At 48.8% G+C, this 18944-nt stretch overlaps 1 long non-coding RNA gene across 1 annotated transcript; it reads left to right on the forward strand.

The window, feature by feature from the left end:
- Positions 1–11668: 11668 nt before the first annotated feature.
- Positions 11669–15595, forward strand: LOC309864219. Its single transcript, XR_014311399.1, has 3 exons — positions 11669–11913; positions 12387–12543; positions 14737–15595. It is a non-coding gene; the product is annotated as an uncharacterized lncRNA (long non-coding RNA).
- Positions 15596–18944: the final 3349 nt, after the last annotated feature.

Consider the following 18944-nt stretch of genomic DNA (forward strand, 5'->3'; position numbering starts at 1 on the left):
GACCCCCTCGACGGGGGCACCCAGCACCCCGCCAGCCCCAGGCTGGTGCACAGCTCCAACCTGCTCTCGCACACACACAGTCTGCTGGAAACCAACCCAGTGTGATTCAACTGTCCGCAGCCCGGAAGCTCAGCCCATGCTCAGCAGAGCCGAGAGAGTGAAGCAAAGGACGTGATCTCTATCTGGCTGATGACTCAGAGGGGTTGGCCCACCGCAGAGGGCGCTGGCTGGCACAGCTGCGGCAGGGGAGTATGTCCGTGTGTCCATGTGTCTGTGTGTCAGAGCAGTGCAGGGGCTGCTGGCTGCTTCCAGACCCTGCCGTCCAGTGTGGGCTGCTTCTCCAGCGCGCAGCTTCCCCGTGGAGCCACCCTGCCCTCGGCTACTGCTTGATGATTTTGGAAAGGGCAGCAGGAAAATGAGGAAGCTCTGAGCTGGATGACACCAGGAGGGGAAGATGGACTTTCTCGGCTTTCAGAGCACTTTTTTTTTTTTGCAACAACTTTCCTCTCATGTAGAAACCTGATTTCAGGAAGGGAATAAATCAAGCCATTAGTCTGGAGGTATAAATAAATAAGAGCACCCTACTCTGCTATCTGTCTTTTACCAGGGGTCGAGAAACATAGAAAGGAAAGGCTCTGTTAAGCAAGGTGATGTCAAGGCGCCCGTGGGACACAGATGGGCACCTCAGGAAAAACAGGCTTCTTCTCCACTCCTAAAAACCAGGCTGGTGAGAGGCCACTTCCTTTGTCCTTTGTTCCTGGTTCAGTCACATGGGTTCTTCGTGTACACGAGCCACGGTGCTGGAGGGAGAGCTGGCTCAGCCCCCCAGCACATCCCCGCCAGGGACCCGTGCGAGGAGCCCCATTCGCCACCACCAGCCTTGATGAGAGGAAACCTCTCTGAAGGCCTGATAGGCCAGGGATGCCAGTTTGGACTACTTTCTTAGTCAACATGACTGTATACAAACCATTCAAACCCAAAGCCTGACGTACATCCTGCCACACCTGCCTTGTCCCTCCGCTGTGTGAATGAGTAGTCACAGAAGGAAAACCATCTCGTCCTTGACGCAGGGATCAACGCTCCTACTCTCTGCATCCCTTTGTCATAAAACTCGTGATTCCTGCCCATCGGCTAATCTAGAATCTCTCGAGCCTTTACAAGATGTAAAAAGTATCTAACCCTATAAAAACTGTTCATTTTCTGGAGCACTTTTTTCCCTGTGAAGGGTGTGTTTCCCAGACAGCTGTCCTAACTTGGGCTCAAATAAAGCATTTTTCTAACTTCTAAAGATTCCAAAAGGTGTGCTCATTTTGTGTCCACAGCCATTTGCAGCTAAGCATGACCATCCACCGCCTTGGGTTTGTATATATCTTGACTCCTCGTTTCCCCGTAAGTTCACATGAGGTCTGCTGTCCTTTGTAACCTGCAGGGTCAACCAGACTGTGAACAATGGCCTTCATTTCTGCTTGACCTTGGAATGAGTTTTTGCATGGGACAGTCAGGGAGTCCAATATTTAGGGATTTCTCCTTGCAGTGAGATCTAATGCCCCAGCGACAAGACTGGGCCCTTTCAGAACCAGGTGATGAACACAGGACTACCCTCACTCGGGAAGACGGATCCCTGGGTGCCCAGAAGACGCTCAGTCTCTCTGCTCCTGCACCTCGCTGCCAACCCTGATGGGACAAGCAGCTCTCCCCTGACGACCCAGAAATCAAGGCTCCTGATTATGAGGGATAGGCCAGGAGAAGCCTGAAGCAAGATTTCCTGCTCTGGCCCCTTCAGCTCCCCAGGGCTCCTCAGCCAGTGTGAGGACACTGATTTCCCAACCCCTGCTTTCCCTCAGTGCAAAATGGGGCATTTTCTAGGCTAAGTGAGGTTCAACCCCTGGGATCTGCAGAGCATCCAGGCCCTACCCTTTTTGACTGGGACAGTGGGACATACCACCGAAACAGCCACCCTGGCCATTGACTATTTGTCTGAGGGTTAGGACCTCGCTGATGGTTCATTTACACTGAAAATTTTTTTTAATTTATTTTTTATTTATTTTCAGCATAACAGTATTCATTATTTTTGCACCACACCCAGTGCTCCATGCAATCCGTGCCCTCTCTAATACCCACCACCTGGTACCCCCAAGCTCCCACCCTCCGCCGCTTCAAACCCCTAAGATTGTTTTTCAGAGTCCATAGTCTCTCATGGTTCACCTCCCCTTCCAATTTCCCTCAACTCCCTTCTCCTCTCTAACTCCCCTTGTCCTCCATGCTATTTGTTATGCTCCACAAATAAGTGAAACCATATGATAATTGACTCTCTCTGCTTGACTTATTTCACTCAGCATCATCTCTTCCAGTCCCGTCCATGTTGCTACAAAGGTTGGGTATTCGTCCTTTCTGATGGAGGCATAATACTCCATAGTGTATATGGACCACATCCTCCATTCATCCATTGAAGGGCATCTTGGTTCTTTCCACAGTTTGGCGACCATGGCCATTGCTGCTATAAATATTGGGGTACAGATGGCCCTTCTTTTCACTATATCTGTATCTTTGGGGTAAATACCCAGTAGTGCAATTCAGGGCCATAGGGAAGCTTTATTTTTAACTTCTTGAGGAATCTCCACACTGTTCTCCAAAGTGGCTGCACCAACTTGCATTCCCACCAACATTTACACTGAATTGACATGTAAGTCCTTCCAAGCATTGTAGCAGTGCAGAAAATGGCAAGGATTTAGCTTGGTTTTATAGGTTTTGTTGAGGAACAGACTTCATATTAATGACCTTGCCCTACCAGATGACAGAGCACTACCCGTTGAAACCTTCACAACTATCTCCCCTGAACAAGTGCAGTAGCTCATAATGGCCTTAAGGCACCCTGACTTGGGCTTCCCAACACGCCCTCTACACTGCTGCCCAACCCAGTTCAATCTGGTCATATCACTGTTCTATTTACCCCTTCCATTGTTTCCCGTGGCTCTTAGGCTAAAAATCGGACAACTAATGGGACCTCAATACTTCACTAGACCTCCTCATTTTATACTATGTCTCCTCTGCCTTCTTTGCACTGCAGCCAAATTGGTCTCCTCTTGCTTCCTCTGTCCTGTACCTTAGCTCCCTCCCCAGGGCCTTTGCATATGCTGTTCCCACTGCCCCTGATTTTCTACTCATCTTCACTTCTACTTCTTCTTCAGAGTTCAGCACAGGCGTCACTTCCTCACAGAAGCCCTCTCTGACCACCCAGACAGGGGCAGGCCCCCTGCCTCCTGACCTCTCACTTCTCTGAAGCACTTACCTTAGCTGTGATGAGATCATGGTGAGGTCAGTTGTTTTTATGTGTGCTGCTCAGTAGAATATAAGCTCTTCAAGGCAAGATGGTATCTACTTGCTCATCTCTGTAATCCTCACTCCTTATAATCAGTACCAGGGGACACAGTTATAGAAATATCTGCTGAACAATTGAACAAGAGAATAGGATATACCATGTTACAAAACATCAGTGGATTCCCTATCAAAATTCATTCTGTACTACGAGAAAGGAAACGCCCATGCGAGCTCCAAGCACATTACCTTCATGCTGAGAAGGGCCTAGCTGTCACCTTGGACAGCTATCAGCCTGCAGATGCTGGAGAAGCCAGCGACTTGCCTAAAGCCTCTCTCCCTCTACCCTGCTCCACTGACCCCCGTAGAAAGTGATCAGATCCATCTGTGGGCCTTTGGGGCAAGTGGAAGGAGAACTGATCATTTTCAGATGGAAGTGCTTCCCAGGCTGCATATCCAGAGGCACGTGAGTCGCAGCATCACTGAAGGAGCCCCAGTCAGGGATTCCGGGATCTGACTGGCTGCACTGGGGACTGGGTGGCGGTGAGGAGAGCACCAGGGTCTCTGCTCTGCCGCGTGACCAGATGACCGGGCCGTTGGCTAGCTCCACCCAGTGGTCCATGCATGAAGGTGCGTGCCTCCTTGCTGCCTCCCCTACTCAAAAGGGAGCTTGTATTTCCTGAGAATAATGCTATTCCCTGCCAAGGACCAAAATGAGTTTGCTCTGCTTTTTTCCCCAGCTCAGGAGTCTGTGGCTCTGCATGGCTCCTCAGCATCAGCTGCCAGACAGCACAGGAGTTTAGGGAAGGTGTGGCAACCCAGCAGCTAGGTGAAAACCCACGGCAGCGGACTGCTTCCAGGGACCGGGTGAGAACACGGAGTTCTCTAAGCAGAGGCACCACCTGCTCCTCTTCTCACTGCACCACTGCTCTGCTCTCTCTCTCTATCTCTCTCTCTGGGCCACTTTGCATCTTGATCGTGCCCCAAAGTTGCCCTGTCTAGAGTATGCCTCAGCTTCGTCTCTGCTACACTGTGTCCCTGGGACAAGGCATCAGGTAGCTCTCTGGATCCCCTAGGGCTTTTTGGCATCACATGGGGACACTCCAAAAAGGACCAAAGATGGGATGCCTGGGTGGCTCAGTTGGTTAAGCGCCTGCCTTCAGCTTCTGTCATTATTCCAGGGTCCTGGGATAGAGTCCTGTATCGGGCTCCTTGCTCAGTGGGGAGCCTCTGCTCCCTCTGCCTGCTGCTCTCCCTGCTTGTGCTCTCTCTCCCCCTCCAACAAATAAACAAATAAAATCTTTTTAAAAAGTAGTCAATCTAAAGTGTTGTTTAAATTGAATCTTTCCTTTACTGAATTGGCCCCAAATGATTGAGCATCAAATATCCCTCCTGCCCCAGGAGGAGATTGGGCGGAACAAAAGCTTGGAAAAGCTACCAGTTATTGGCATTTCCCAAAGGCCTGCTGCTGCTGTCATCACCACATTGCATCATTTACCCTCAAACCCACCTGATGAAATGGGTACATTTATTATCCCAGTGAGGCTCTGGCAGGTTAGGGAACTTGCCACACAGATCACAAGAACCGGGATCCCCTCCCAGATCCAGGAGATGTTGGTCTCAGGTCTTACCTAAAACTCTTGGCATGAAGCGGGGTTTCAGGAACCTACAACAACATGGCCAAGCATCCTGGGAGAACGACCAAACAGAGGCCACTCCAGCCATGGACCGCATCTGGCAAAGCTGTCTCCATGATTATACTGGGGTCTCTCTCTTTCCTCCAGACCCTGTGCTGGGGCACAAAGCCTGCATCTCAGGGTGCCCGGGACACAGAGAACTCATGTCCTCCCAGGCAAACTTGCAGGAGTGTCCCCAACTATCACAGAAGACCTGGCTGCTGCCTGGGCCCACAGTCGCCCTGCAGAGTTCCCTTTCCCGCTTCCTGCATATGAAAGCCCCAAGGTTGTAGACAAATCCTTTCTGCTTTGACACATCTGCTGCAAACACTGCAAAGGAAACCACAGCAATGGATGGCAGATAAGATTTTCCCTGACTATTTGAGAATATATTTGAGAATGAACATGATATAGCTGTTAACCTGATGGGTGCGGTTGAGGCACAAGTTTGATGTCAGGACTTTTATTAGAGAATGGAGGAGAAATGGCAGAGCAGGAAAGGCCTGGGGGCCATTGCAGACCTGGCCCCAAAGTCCCTTGAAGCAATGTCACCCAGAAACAGGGCTGGTACTGAGCAGGCTGTGCCGACCACTGAGCTGCGTATGGTGTGATCGGGAGCCAAGGAGAATAGAGAGGGAGGGAGGGAAGCAGGAGGGCAGACAAGGGCCAGGAGCAAGGCAGAGCCTGCACTGCACTCAGGGCTTGCCTGAGCATCATTGAGCAGGGGCCTTAACTGTAGTCAATGAGCCTCCGTCACAGGTGTCTGGGCACAAGTAGCGGGAGTTTAAAGGTGGTGGAAAATTCTCTGGGAAAGTGATAGGAACTTATTCTCTTCAATGGACAGATGAAGACCCCTTTCCTCAGCTCTCCAAACATAAGGGAAACTTGACCGAAAGCCTAGCTAATACACCTGGTCCTACAGAAGGGCCTTCACACCTCAGTGTCCCCATGCAGTATTTGTTATCTGGGAAGAGACATCAGGACAGCACAGGGAGAATGGGGTGTCAGCAGAAGACTTTCGTGTGGTGTGGTTGGGGATGGTGTAAATTTATGGGCTGGGAACAAAATATCCACATACCATGATTTTCACAATCAACGTTAGTGGCTAAAAACTTCAAACACAAGTTTCAAAGTATACATGGACATTAATGACAGAGCACAAGCTGTCTCCACAGCAGGGAAGGATGAGAAAAACTATGAACGGGAATCTAGTGTATAGAAAAGTGAAATGGTGGCCGGTCTTGAGTAAGACTGCTGCACGGTTAGTGATATTCAAGAAGGTAAGTAAAATTAAAGTGTGTCTGATTTCTAGTAGTAAAAATGGATTTCATAGCTTTGCCTGCATAGAAGCACGCAGCATTTTCAAGTGCTATTATCTGTAATCAACATGACATGACTCATATGACCAATTGTGCTCCTTCCAAAGACCTATAAAGAAACATGGTTAGCTCTCCAATTGCTCTTTCTTACCAGATATTTAGTTTTAGAATATGTGGTATGTCTGAAAACAAGCTTGGAAGCACAAAATACATCAGACTTATGCTGACTGGTCTGGCCAGAGGACCAGGGTTCAAGACTTTAAATTTTGTACGTACTTGGCCAAATCAGACAGAATTTACACATTCTCTTAAGAGGGGATTCAGTAGAGGGCTTTGCATACAAAGCGTGCTCAGTAAGTAGCTTCATTTTCTGGTCTGTCATGGTGACCACACCATCAAAATGCAAATGACAATTTTCATATGACATTTAAGGGGTCCTGTGTGACTCAGGCTAACCACATTTTGAGAACCTGTCCTGATTTAGCTCAGAACTGGCTTCACGTCAGCTCTCAATGGCCTGGCTTCCAGCTGTCAATCAAACAGCTTCACCCAGCCATCTGTGTATCTGGCACAGAGCTAACCTCCAGAGGCAAAGATAGATGGACCACAGCCCTACTCTCCAAGGGCTCTCAATGCAGTGGGGGTAAACAAGTGACCACAGGACAGCAATATGTGTATTAGAGTCAGAACAAGATGCCCAAGTTGCCCTAGGAAGTTGAAGAAAGCGTGAGTGTGGAGGTGAAATCTGCACCAGTTTCAACAGACAAGAAAGTGGGAGTTTTTCCCGCCACACAGGGGCCACTGCAAGCTGAGAACAGCAGTGCGCTGAACACCACAGCACATCTGAGGGGCAGCAGGACACGGCTGAGGTCACGGGCACAATGATCTCCTATAGCCACCAACTGGGGATAATATAGAACACCCTGGAGGTAGGATGTTATTTATATATTCATGAAATTCCTATAGAAGAGTGGATCTTAAACATTTGGTGGGGTGGGGGGTGGTGGGACATGGAGCCCTTTGAGAATCTGCTTTAAAACAAGACAAAAACTATGCCCCTTTCCCCCATGCAGCCATCCTTGAGCTCCAGGAATGCTTCTGGAGTCTTGAATGCTTCCAAGCCAGCTGAACCCCTGCCCCGGACCTGCCGCTCAAGGCACAGGTACACCTGACCCCATCTTCCTCCTCTGCCTCTTTGGGATCACCCAAGTCTCTCTGATCCAATACACCAAGAGAAGCATCGGTGTGGAGAAACTACCCAGCCAGAGCAGCCACCGGGGACCAAGGAGTTCAGCTGGGGGCGGGGGTGGCACAGTCTTGCTTCCTGCTGCTCACATGCTGTGGGCTTGTGGGCGGCTCCCCAGGTCGGCTCTGGCTGGGTGTTTCCCTTGAGCCCACAGTCAGCCCTCCAGCTAGCAGAGTCTACCGACAGAACATTCCATCCATGGCCTTTACGCAAGTGGGAGGCTCTCTAGATGAGAATCTATGAAAAGATCGACAAAACAAACAACCCACCCACAGAGCCCAGGTTCATATGTGAGGGTCCGGAGCCTCTCCTCGGGTCATTCACCCCTTCTCTACCCCACCTCCAGAACTCGGGTGCCCACCTGTGAGTGGGGCTGCCTGATTCACGAGGTAGAGAGAATTAAAACCAAGTGAGGTAATGTGGGTGAAAGTACTCTGAACTCTAAACCTTCTGAAAGGCCATGCATTGCTATTATAGAAATTACTGGAGCACGAATGATAACATTACAGGAAAAGTAACTGGCCTTTTACTGTACTCCTACAACAAAATGTCAACTTAAAAAAAAAAAAAAGTGAGACACCTTATAGAGAGAGAATAGTGTCTGTCATTTGTTATAAGGTATCAAAACACTTTTTATTAATTTGTTACACAATTATAGAAAGGAGAAGGACTCTCAGTCTAATTTCAGGTTGGATCAGATACTCTCAGAGCACTGGCTGGCGTGCTTTCCTCTTCACCCCACTGTGTCTGCTAAAGAGCAAAGTTCAGGGGGTACTGGCTCCCCTGGGGTTCCACCAGCTGCTGCTTTTCTCCATTATTCCATGACTCTGCCCCCTGGCTTCAAGCTGGTTTTGAGGGATAAGGCACCAAAGAAAAAGATAAGTCCAGAGGACCTCAGCTGAAAGCAAATTAGGCAAGGCACGTAAAAGTCCAAATGTGGTTCAACACATCTTCGAATGCTTCATTCATTGGCTATTTCTTGTGCATTGCCCACAGGCACACTGCCCGAGGGTGTAGGAACAAAACTGGAATGCAGCGGCAAGTACAGACTGACAAGCAGGCAATGAGATGACGGGTGTTTGCAGAGAGACTGGCAGTCCACACTCCAAGCAGCCCCTGGCTGTGGAGGGGCCATCCCAGCAAACAGCAGGAGCAGGGCCAGGGCCAGCCACACAGAGCCCTGAGGATCTCAAAGAGTGTGGAATACGACAAGATTTTAACCCGAGAGTGGTTTAAGCATATGTATTTTTAAACATTCCCCAGAGAGCCATGCAGAAAATGGAGGGGCACAAAGAACTGAGGGTGTTGAGATCTTGGGCAAAGAAAGGGTCAGACACTATTGACATAGGGCAGGCAACTTGACACAAGAGACTGAACGTCAGCAAGTTGAGGAGGAAAAGGATAAATGAGAAATACTCAGCAGGGAGAATTCGGACATTTGGAGAAGGAAAAGTCCTAACCCTAGGTCTCAGCTCTGCCACATACTAGCTATGTGATCTTCAGATTAAACAACATCCCCAGGGACACCTGGGTGGCTCAGTCCGTTAAGTGTCTGCCTTCGGCTCAGGTCATGATCACAGGGTCCTGAGATCAAGTCTTGAATCAGGTTCCCTGCTCAGTGGGGAGACTGTTTCTCCCTCTGCCTGCTACTCCCCCAGCTTGTGTGCACTCTCTCTCTCTCTCTCTCTCTCTCAATCTGACAAATAAATAAATAAAATCTTTAAAAAAAAAAAAAGAACATCCCCAAGTATCAGTTTCATCATCTGTGAAATGGGCTTGATGGTACAGGAGTGTAATGAGGACTACAAGGAACGAGTAAAGAGATACACCTGGCCCATGGCAGGCACTCAAGATGTCAGCCTCATTGAAAGAAATGGTAATTTCGGCCAAGGTTGGTGTAAAACTTGAAATAGCAGGAAAAAGGGAATGCGCAGAGAAGAGCCACAATGGAATCCTAGTGTTGGGCAATGAGGCTGCCTGAAGGACTTCAGGGGGAATTCACATTAAAACATGTGCCTGAAGAGAGAGCTGTGCCCTGTGACTCCCGTCAGAGTGACTCCAAATGCAGATGACCCCAGGTCATGGTGTCCAAAGGATCTGCTTCTCCGCTGCCTCCAAACCCCAGCCCCTAGGAGAGCTCAGGCTTGCTACTGCTCAAGTCAGTTCAACAATACTTCTTCCCTTTTGTTTCCTTTTGCAAAGCCACTAGGAACTCAGAGACCGCCCCCCTACTCCCATACCTCACTGACCTCCCTCCCTTTCTGCCAAACACACAGATGAAAGGGGTTCCACGGAGGAAGTGAAATAGAGTTAATTATTTCCTGGCTCCCTTCTGGGAAATCGCACATGTGAGCCTGTTGACCACACTCTTCCCTCCGCCTGGTCAAGCGTGTTCAGGCCAAGAGCTGACTCGGGACTCTGGGGGTACCCCAGCTCCTTCCCCACGGGAGGTGTCGGGGGAGCAGAGCGCAGCCGGCCAGCACTTTCACTGTGGGGAGCCACCGCCGGCTCTCCGTTGGAAAATCACCACCCATGGAAAGATATAGGGCAAGGTTATTTCCTTTCACCAGGTATTTGCTACATCACTTGTTTCCTATTTCAGTACGTTTTAAAAATTTCCCCTAGGGTGTGAATGCAGCGGCCCCTGTGTTGTGAAATATGGTTAGCTCGAGGTGCTTTTTTTCATGATGTCACTCAAATGGGGAGGGGTGAAAGGAAACGAAAGCCCCAGGGAAGGCCTGTTTTTCTGGGATCTCAAAGAAATACAGAAAAAGCGGGGAGGATGGGAGCAGCCGTTAGGGGGAAGAGCGATGAAGGGAGAAGGAGAGAGAGAAGAGTGTCTCCACGGAGGTGAAATGTCGGTGAGCACTGGCTGAGCCGACTTCGAAAGTAACTTTACCTACTTCCTTTTACTGGTCATGTTCTCCGTGGGTCCATTTTTCTAAAAGCCCAGACAATTATCAGACAGATTTAGATCTGTGCCTCTCAATATGGCTTACAACAGCCTATTAAAAATACTCAAATATTCTGGCCAAATTGCCAGATGCGTTGTATCATCTGGACATTTTCCTGCGCTCTACCTGCAGGTGCCTCGGAGGAAGCGGGCCAGGGCTCAGAGCATTATGCTTAAATAAATAGATTTAAATAATACTTAAAGACATGCTTAGAAGTAGTTGACAGAATTTTGGCTTCGTGGCTCTTTCCAGAACCGGCTCCCTGGGCTCACTTCCTCTCCCCTTCATTTTCCCGGCCCTGCCTCCCAGGCATTTGAAAGCCCAACCTCTGCGTTAGGCAGGGAGGCAGGCTCTGATGGCTGTAACCAGACAGACAAAGCTGTGCTCCGTACTAGTGAGTTATTATCTCTCAAATATATCCCTCCAATAATCAGGCATTTTTCTCAAAAAAAAAAAAAACTCAGAGAAAACCAAAGATGTTTATAAACAGAGGAAGGGGCTCTAGTTCCCAGCTCCTAGGCTTTGAGTCCCCGTTCCTCGAGCCTAACCCCTTCCCTAAATAATTTGTTAGCCGTCCTCAAGGTTGACAACCCCTGCTTCACAACCCCCGGCTTCGCTGGGGGTGGATCATTTCTGGACACCAGCTCACCCTGAAAGGGCAGAGGCCGTGGGAGGTGTGTGGTGGGTGGGAAGGTCAGGCAACAGAGCGATTCTGACAAGTGGCGCCTTTTCATCAGGGAGCTCAGTCGAAGACTCATGCCACATTACAGATTTCCAGAAAACGCTGAATAGGTGATATTTTTTGCATTTGCCTTAAATAACAGAATCGGGGTCCTCAAGCCCCAGCACAGCTTTATTCAAACATCACATTTAAATTAAACAGAAGTTTCCGTGCGTAAAATATTGACTTTCCAGAGTTCGTACTGCTGTCTGTCTTTAGTATGGAAGAAGGTGGAGGTGACCAGGAGTCGAAATAACCAGATGAGAAGGCTAAGCAGGTGGCCACCTGGATGGTGTAATTTCAGAGACGTCGAGAAGGGTCACCCGCCTCTCCTTCCCTCCTGACATACACGCATGCACACACACATGTGTATACACACATACACTTGCACACGTGCCTACTGAGGTCATCCATCTCTGTCCAGAAACAGGCTAAATGACCAGGACGTGAACATCCTGTGGAGAAGCAACAGGCACTAAGCATCACAGGGAGAAAAGGAGAATATGTAGGAGTCAAGTCACGAATTCTGACTACCCAAGCCTCCCAGATGAGGTTTGCTCTGCACTGCGGCTAAATCACTACCTGGAAGGAAACCATTCAATTGGAGTCATTAGTTTCGATTTTGCACCCGACTAAACTCGACCTTCCCAACCTTTAGGGAAGACTTTTCCTAAGTAAATGGGTAAGTCAGAGCTTCCCACCCGTGCGCCACAAATGAGTTACGGCACCACACTTCTCCCCTCTGCTCTGGGGGGGGCACGTGGTGTGGGTGGGCCAGCCTCCCCTGCCTCTGCTCACGGGCTGGTGTTGGGGCACAATGGCATGAAGTAGTTTGGGAATCATTGCCTGAGGTTTAAACCCTCATGGAAATCCTTAACATGCACATTACAAGCAGTTACTAGCTGTTCACCGAAGCAGGACCAAACAATGGTTCAACCTGTTTTACTGTGCTCTCTTGTAAATCCATATTTTAAAGTTCAGGTTTTAGAAGAACAATCTATAATTTGCATCTTTGCTGTTTTCTCTGTTAATTCCACCCCCTCTCCCCCAGTGAAGCCAAACTAGGGGTCACTTGTTTTGAGAGGAGTTTCCTCACATACTCTCTGCCAACCAATCGTCAGGCTTCCCTCACACTGATTCCTAACCTCCTCCCAGGAAAAGCCTGATGTCCGCAGGGACCCTCCCACAGCTGGAGCTGCCCAGCCGGCAGGGAGTCCATCCTCCACAGCTCGGAGGAGCTGACACAGAGCCCTGAGACCCGTGAGAGGCACCTCCTCCTCTTCAGGGACCAGATGGGCATCACGGAGCACAGGTCAGTAGGAAGACCATCACTCTATTCTTCTTGGTTCAAAGTCAATTCCTTCCAGGTCTGCACTGCACGGAGCTGCCCTTCACCTGGCAAGTGAGGTCAGAGGCTGCGTCCCTCAGGCAACATCACGTACCTAGCAGGGAGAAAACAACACAGGAGGCGCAGAGGAAATCCCTCATTTAAAAAGAAAGCCTACATGAACTTGACCTTTCAGGTTGCTTACAGGTGTATGGTGTATCCTTAGCAACAAATTTGAACTTAGAAATTTAGAAACTCATTAATTGAGTTAACATTAATTACCATAATAATCATTTTTCTCTTTGGGAAAATATGCAATTTTACTTTCTCAGTATTTGCCTTAGATTAGGCGAGGTTATGTCCACAGAAGTGCAATATTAATTTTCTTGCCCGCAGGACAACGGTATACTTGCTGCTTCTCCTCTTGATTTCTCTCGCACTCCCCAGAATACTCCTGTGCCCGTACAGATGTGCATAAAGTGGACAGATGTTCAGGATACTTGGCCAACCTAATTCATTACGGTTCTCAGAAATGGGAGTTCCCCCCCAGCGGATCTTTATAACCATCCAAGCAGTTACTATTAAGTTCATTGATGGGACCCAAACAATGCTTTTCTCCCAGGAAGCCAGGTGGTTAGCTCACCCCCAGAGAAGTCTGCAAAGCAAACACCCTTCCCCAGGGGGCTGCCTTGAGCTGCTCTGGGCAGAGAGGGAAGGAGAAAGACCCTGCGGCCTCAGCCCCCCTCCTCACCCTGCACCCTCTGCCTCCTTCACTCTCCCCCTACAACTGCAATATGCTAGCTCCCCCCAAACTTAACATGGAAACACAGGTCACTCACCAACTAGGAAACTCCCGCATCTCCTAGGGGAAGGGGAGAAGGGACGGGGCCGGAGCAGCTGGGGGTGCAGAAAGAAGATCCACCTGTGGGAGCAGCAGAGTGGGGAAGACCACCCAGGGAGCAGCACCCCACCCTTCATCGCCTTGGCTTGGGGGATTCCTCTCCTCTTCCAGAAGATCGGGAAGCTTAAAGGGAACGAAAAGCTTCCTCTCCTAGGCAGGAGGGCCCCTGGCCTCAGGCAGTTTCCAAGGCTGCAGCTCAAAGAATGAGAAGTGGCAGGCCACCAACAGGCTTTGGGCACAAAATAATCTTCTGAGCCTGACTGAGAGATACAGTGGCCCTACACACACACAGGGAACCAGAGAGTGTGACCTGCCTCCTGACCACAAACCAACCCAGGCTGCAGTTAGAATCTCAGGGCAGTGAATATATGGAAAAAGGTCACCTTGGGGGCTGGTCAGCATCCGTCCTCGGGAGTTTGCCCACCAGCTGTTGACTCCTTTACTGCCAGGACATGGTCCAAACAGCACCAGACTAGAGCGTATCACAGCGCACAGGTGCCCGGGAACGTCCACCCTCACCTTGCACTTTCAGGACTGAGCACCTGCCCGGAACGTCACACATCAACTCACTTAATCATCACACCCATTTCACAGATGAGGGAGGTGAAGCTCTATGGAGCGTGAGTGCTCGCCTAAGTTCCCCAAGTGGAAGTCACAGAAGCAGGCCTTAAACTTGTATCCTATTTTCCAAGTGCACCACTCCGCCAAGCCCCCTCCCCTCTGGTCCTGGAGGGATCTGATGGGAGCCACACCCCCCAGTGTCCTGTGCACATCACAGAGGCTTCTGTGTGTGTGTGTGTGTGTGTTTTTTTTTTTTTAAACGGACGGGCACAGGGAATGTCTGACAGCCTTCCAGAAACCACACCGGCAGAGAAAAACCATGGGGCGGAAGGGGGATACAGACACGAGTCTTGTGGGATTCCTCAGGGAAATAGCCGGGCCCTGAGGGAAGGCTCCGATGTCCGGGGTCAGCAGCAGGGTCTTCACACTAACTATGGCCCAAGTCATGGGAAAGACATGGGTGGCTGCTGGAGGAAAGGACCTATTTTGCATGGATGATGATGATGATGAGGGTAACCACACTTGGGTGGGGGGCGGGGGGGGGGGCGGGACTGCAGCATTGTGCTTCTGTTTTATAGCAAGAGCGTTTGCGAATTTTTTATACTTTCATTCGATTTCCCTTGAAAAATTCTATTTTAAGCTCTGGGGGTGGGGGGCGGAATGTGCCCCATATCAAAAAGCTACTTACACCTACCCACCGTGATTATTTCTTCTAGATGCTTAGAGATTTCAAAGAATTCAAAACATCTGGCATTCTCCGCCCCGCATCCCTCCCGGCCCGGGAAGTGTTGTTTTCAGAGCCCTGAGAAATCCCCCGGAGTCGCAAGCAGCGGCGGGGAAATCCTGAGCCTCTCAGTCTCCGCGCAGCGGATCCCGAGAAAGGGAAGCGGCCCTCCCCGCCCCGGCCGCCCGCCCCCGCCCCCGCCCCCGCCCCCGCCCCCTGCAACTTTCGGTGCCTTGAGGACCGCGACCCCCTCTTCGCGAAACAGGCGTGTGTTTGCCCGAAGTCCGGGGGTCGGGCGGGTAAGGGAAGGCATGCAGGGGGCTGGGTCGGTTCAGCTCCGAGAGCCTGCGTCGGGGGCGGAGGACCGCCGGCTGCAAGCACACCGCCGCGCGCCCAGGGGGCGCTGTGAGCCAGCTGGAGGCACGTGAAGCCCGCTGCGCAGAGACCTCGCGCGGACCCGCCACGTGGCCTACCCCTGGCTGCCCGGCGGTCGCGGAGCCAGCCCTTAGGCTTGGGATTTAGTCTTCACAACGATGCTTTAAAAAGTATTTGCATACAGGAATGCTCCCACTTCCCCAAAGGAGAGTCGGGTGACAGCACTTTTGGAGAAACTGTATTAGGCGTCCACACTCTCCCTGGGTCCACGGGCTGACCTTGTGATCTACCTTCATCCCCTGCAATGGATCTTGCTCCCCATGCCTCTGTGCCTCTGTCCGCGCTGCCCTGGCCACCTAGGAGGCTGCCGTCCCTGTGGGTAGCTCTAACTCTTGCTTAGGGATGGGGCCCTGTGCACAGAGCACACGCCTGGAATTGAATCCCAGCTGTGCCATTCACTAACCATGACCAAAGTGCTGCGTGCCTTGGTTTCCTTGTCCGTCGAATGGGAATAAAAACGGCGTGGGAGGTTGGGGGAGCCAGGTGGTGGGTATTGGAGAGGGCACGGATTGCATGGAGCACTGGGTGTGGTGCAAAAACAATGAATACTGTTACACTGAAAATAAATTTGAAAAAAAAATTTTTTTAAAGGGACCTACCGCATAGGATGGCTTAGGCTGCGAATGACAAGAATGACACGCAGGAGGTTAGAGCAGGGCTGGCACATATGTTCTGTGTTCACTGTGAAAAGGAGTCCTTTTTGAAGAGCTTTCCAGGAAGGGTTCAGAGGTCCCTCCTCCCCCATGCCAAAAAGAGAAAAGATCTCAGTCTCCTCCACTACCTAAAAGTTCATTGTTAACCATTTATTAGCTAACCAGTACTGGTGTGAATTGAGGGTCTACTTTGCCCTAGGCATTCTGCGGCACTCCTGCGATGAAAGACAGAGAGCCCAAGCTCTCAAGGAGCTTATAATGTAGCAGGAAAATTTGTATTTCACCAGCCCTGAGGGACAAAAGGGAAGGAATGATGATTAACTCTTTAGTTGGGTTTTTGTTGTTGTTGCTGTTTTTTAATTTTTTTTTTTTATTTGACAGACAGAGATCACAAGTAGGCAGAGAGGCAGGCAGAGACAGAGAGAGTGGAAAGCAGACTCCCCGCTGAGCAGAGAGCTCGATGCGGGGCTCGAACCCAGGACCCTGGGACCATGACCCGAGCGGAAGGCAGAGGCCTTAACCCACTGAGCCACCCAGGCGCCCCTGTTGTTGTTGTTTTAATTCGGAAAGTGAAACTCCAGTATGTTTGGGAGATGTATCCAATTTATCTAATTTAGAATAGAATGTTCTATATGTTTTTAGGATGTCCTTGGTACCATATTCAAATATGTATAATGAGGAGCTATTCTAAGAAGTTATATACAATTTTATAAGATTTGAGATCTGATTTTTAAAAAAATTATGGAGCCATGAGCCACATAGTTATGTGTTACTAGTGTCAGTGAGTGAAGATCTATGATACCCACAGAAATTTATTGACAAGAACAGGCCCTTTGCCTCCACAGTCAAAGGAAAAAATGCTTTTGGTTGCATTTTACTATAAATAGTATGAGACACCAAGAAGTTAAGTGTATTTCATAACATGACCAGATGGTTTTGAAATCTTTTACCCTTGAAGCAATAGCCGTTCAGTTAATAACTTCCACCTCCCAAGACTGGCTAATATAATTTGCAGAACCCAGGGTGAAATGAAAATATGGGGTGCCTTGCTCAAAGAGCAGAACCTGAAACCAAGCATCCAGCACCTTCTGAGCGTGGGGACCCGTGAGACTGCATGCTCATGTGTCGGTGAGACTGGCCCAGCTGCCCCCTCTTACTGATTTCATGTGTTTTAACATGAATGTTAATGTATTAACATATTTAAGGAACTTTAAAGCTTAACACCTTTGCTTGACATATTTACCATCACTGTACAACATTCCCTTTGCTTCACAAAAGACTTTATTTCTTTTCTAAAACTCATATCTTAGAATAAAAGAGATCCATTTACATTATTAAAAAAATAAGAACTATATAAATGTGTCTCTCTTATTAAAAAAAAAATAAAAGCTACATAAATATTATCTGTAAACTTAAATGTGATTGTTTTAGGCTGAAAATGTGACTCCAGTGCAGATTTCACTAAGTGCTCTCTCACCCATCTGGCTCTTATCTTACAAAGGTTACACTGTGGAATTACAGGACTGGAGAGAATTTAGATTGCTTGTTCCTATTGACTAAAATAATAGATACCTATTTACTTCCCGCACCTTGCAAAAACTTACCCATCAAAACTTATCCAGAGCAGCACATTTGGAAAGACAAATTTTAGAGCCACCCAAAGAGAAAACCTGCTGAATACTTTTTTTTTAAGATTTCATTCCTTTATTTGACAGAGAGAGAGAGCACAAGTAGGGGGAGCAGTATAGAGAAAGGGAAAAGCTGTCTCCCCTCTGAGCAAGGAGCCCGATGTGGGGTTCAGTCCCAGGACCTAGGGGTCATGACCTGAGCCGAAGGCAGTCGCTTAACCAACTGAGCCACCCAGGTCCCCAAACCTGCTGAATATTGCAAACATAACAGTGTGTGCTTACTTTGTGCCAGATGCTGGTCAAAGCCCTTCCCCTATAGTAATTCATTTAGTTCTCAAAAAAAAATCCGTTCAGTTGGAAATGACATCCCATCCCATAATCTATTCTTCAAAAGAAGTCAACAAGTCCAGCCCTACTGGAAAGGATGAAAATTGAGCTTCACATTTTGGGGGAATATATACTAAGGGAATCATGAACATTTTTAAAACCATCTTATTGACATACAGATTATATTTAAAACCAAATAAGACAAGATAGACTCACCAAAGGAGTGAGTATGAAGACAACTATAAGAGAGACCAAAGAGTGAGCCCTCAGAGGCTTCAACATTAAAAGGTTAATTTTCTGTTTTCTAGATAGGCATATGAGGCACGAGAGTCATGCAACTTCCCAAGGTCACCAAACCAGCAAGGTACAGAACAGGATCCAGGACCTAGGCAGTCAGATTTCAGAGCCTATGTGCTTCATTACTCTGCTGCTCTGGAAGGAAACCACCAAGACCCAAGTTCAGCAAATAAGCAGACTAATGGAAGTGTATAAACTGATATTTGCCATTTGGTCTGGTGTGTAAGATCCATGAAACTTATTATTTCTTCTTGGGTTCTTGGCCTCAATGTTTCTCTCCCCAGATGATGGTGCTAGGTATACAACAATTCATTCATTTACTCGACAAATTTTTGTTGAGCATCTCTGTATGTCAGGCACTATTCTAGGAACTTGGGATAAAAGAGACAAAGAATCCTACTCTTATGGGGCCTATGCTCTAGCAAAGGGCAATAGAAAATAGATAAGAAACAGAATAAATGGTCTAGTGTGTTGGCAAGTGAAATGGGCGGAAATGTAGAATTGGGTAAAAGGAATTGGCAATTCATAGGAAGAGGAGGGTCACTTGTAATACTGGATGGAATTCACTCATTGCAAAAGGCAGTTTTGAGCAAACATATGAAGGAAATGAAAGAGTTAGCCAAGACATCAAGAAGAAGAGCATTCCTGGCAGAGAAAACAGCCAAGTCCTGAAGGCTGGAGTGTTCCTGGGATACTGAAGGAGCAGCAAGGCATCCAGTGGGGCAGGAGAGGAGGGAGTGAGGGTGGGAAGCTGAGATACAATCAGCAGGTAACATGTGCCAGGTCAAGCAGGGCCAGACCTTAGGAGGGCTCTGGCTCATCTATTTTGGTGAGGGAGATGGAAAGCCATTGAAAAGATT

Source organism: Mustela nivalis, assembly GCF_964662115.1.
Source record: "Mustela nivalis genome assembly, chromosome: 5".
Classification (NCBI taxonomy): domain Eukaryota; kingdom Metazoa; phylum Chordata; class Mammalia; order Carnivora; family Mustelidae; genus Mustela; species Mustela nivalis.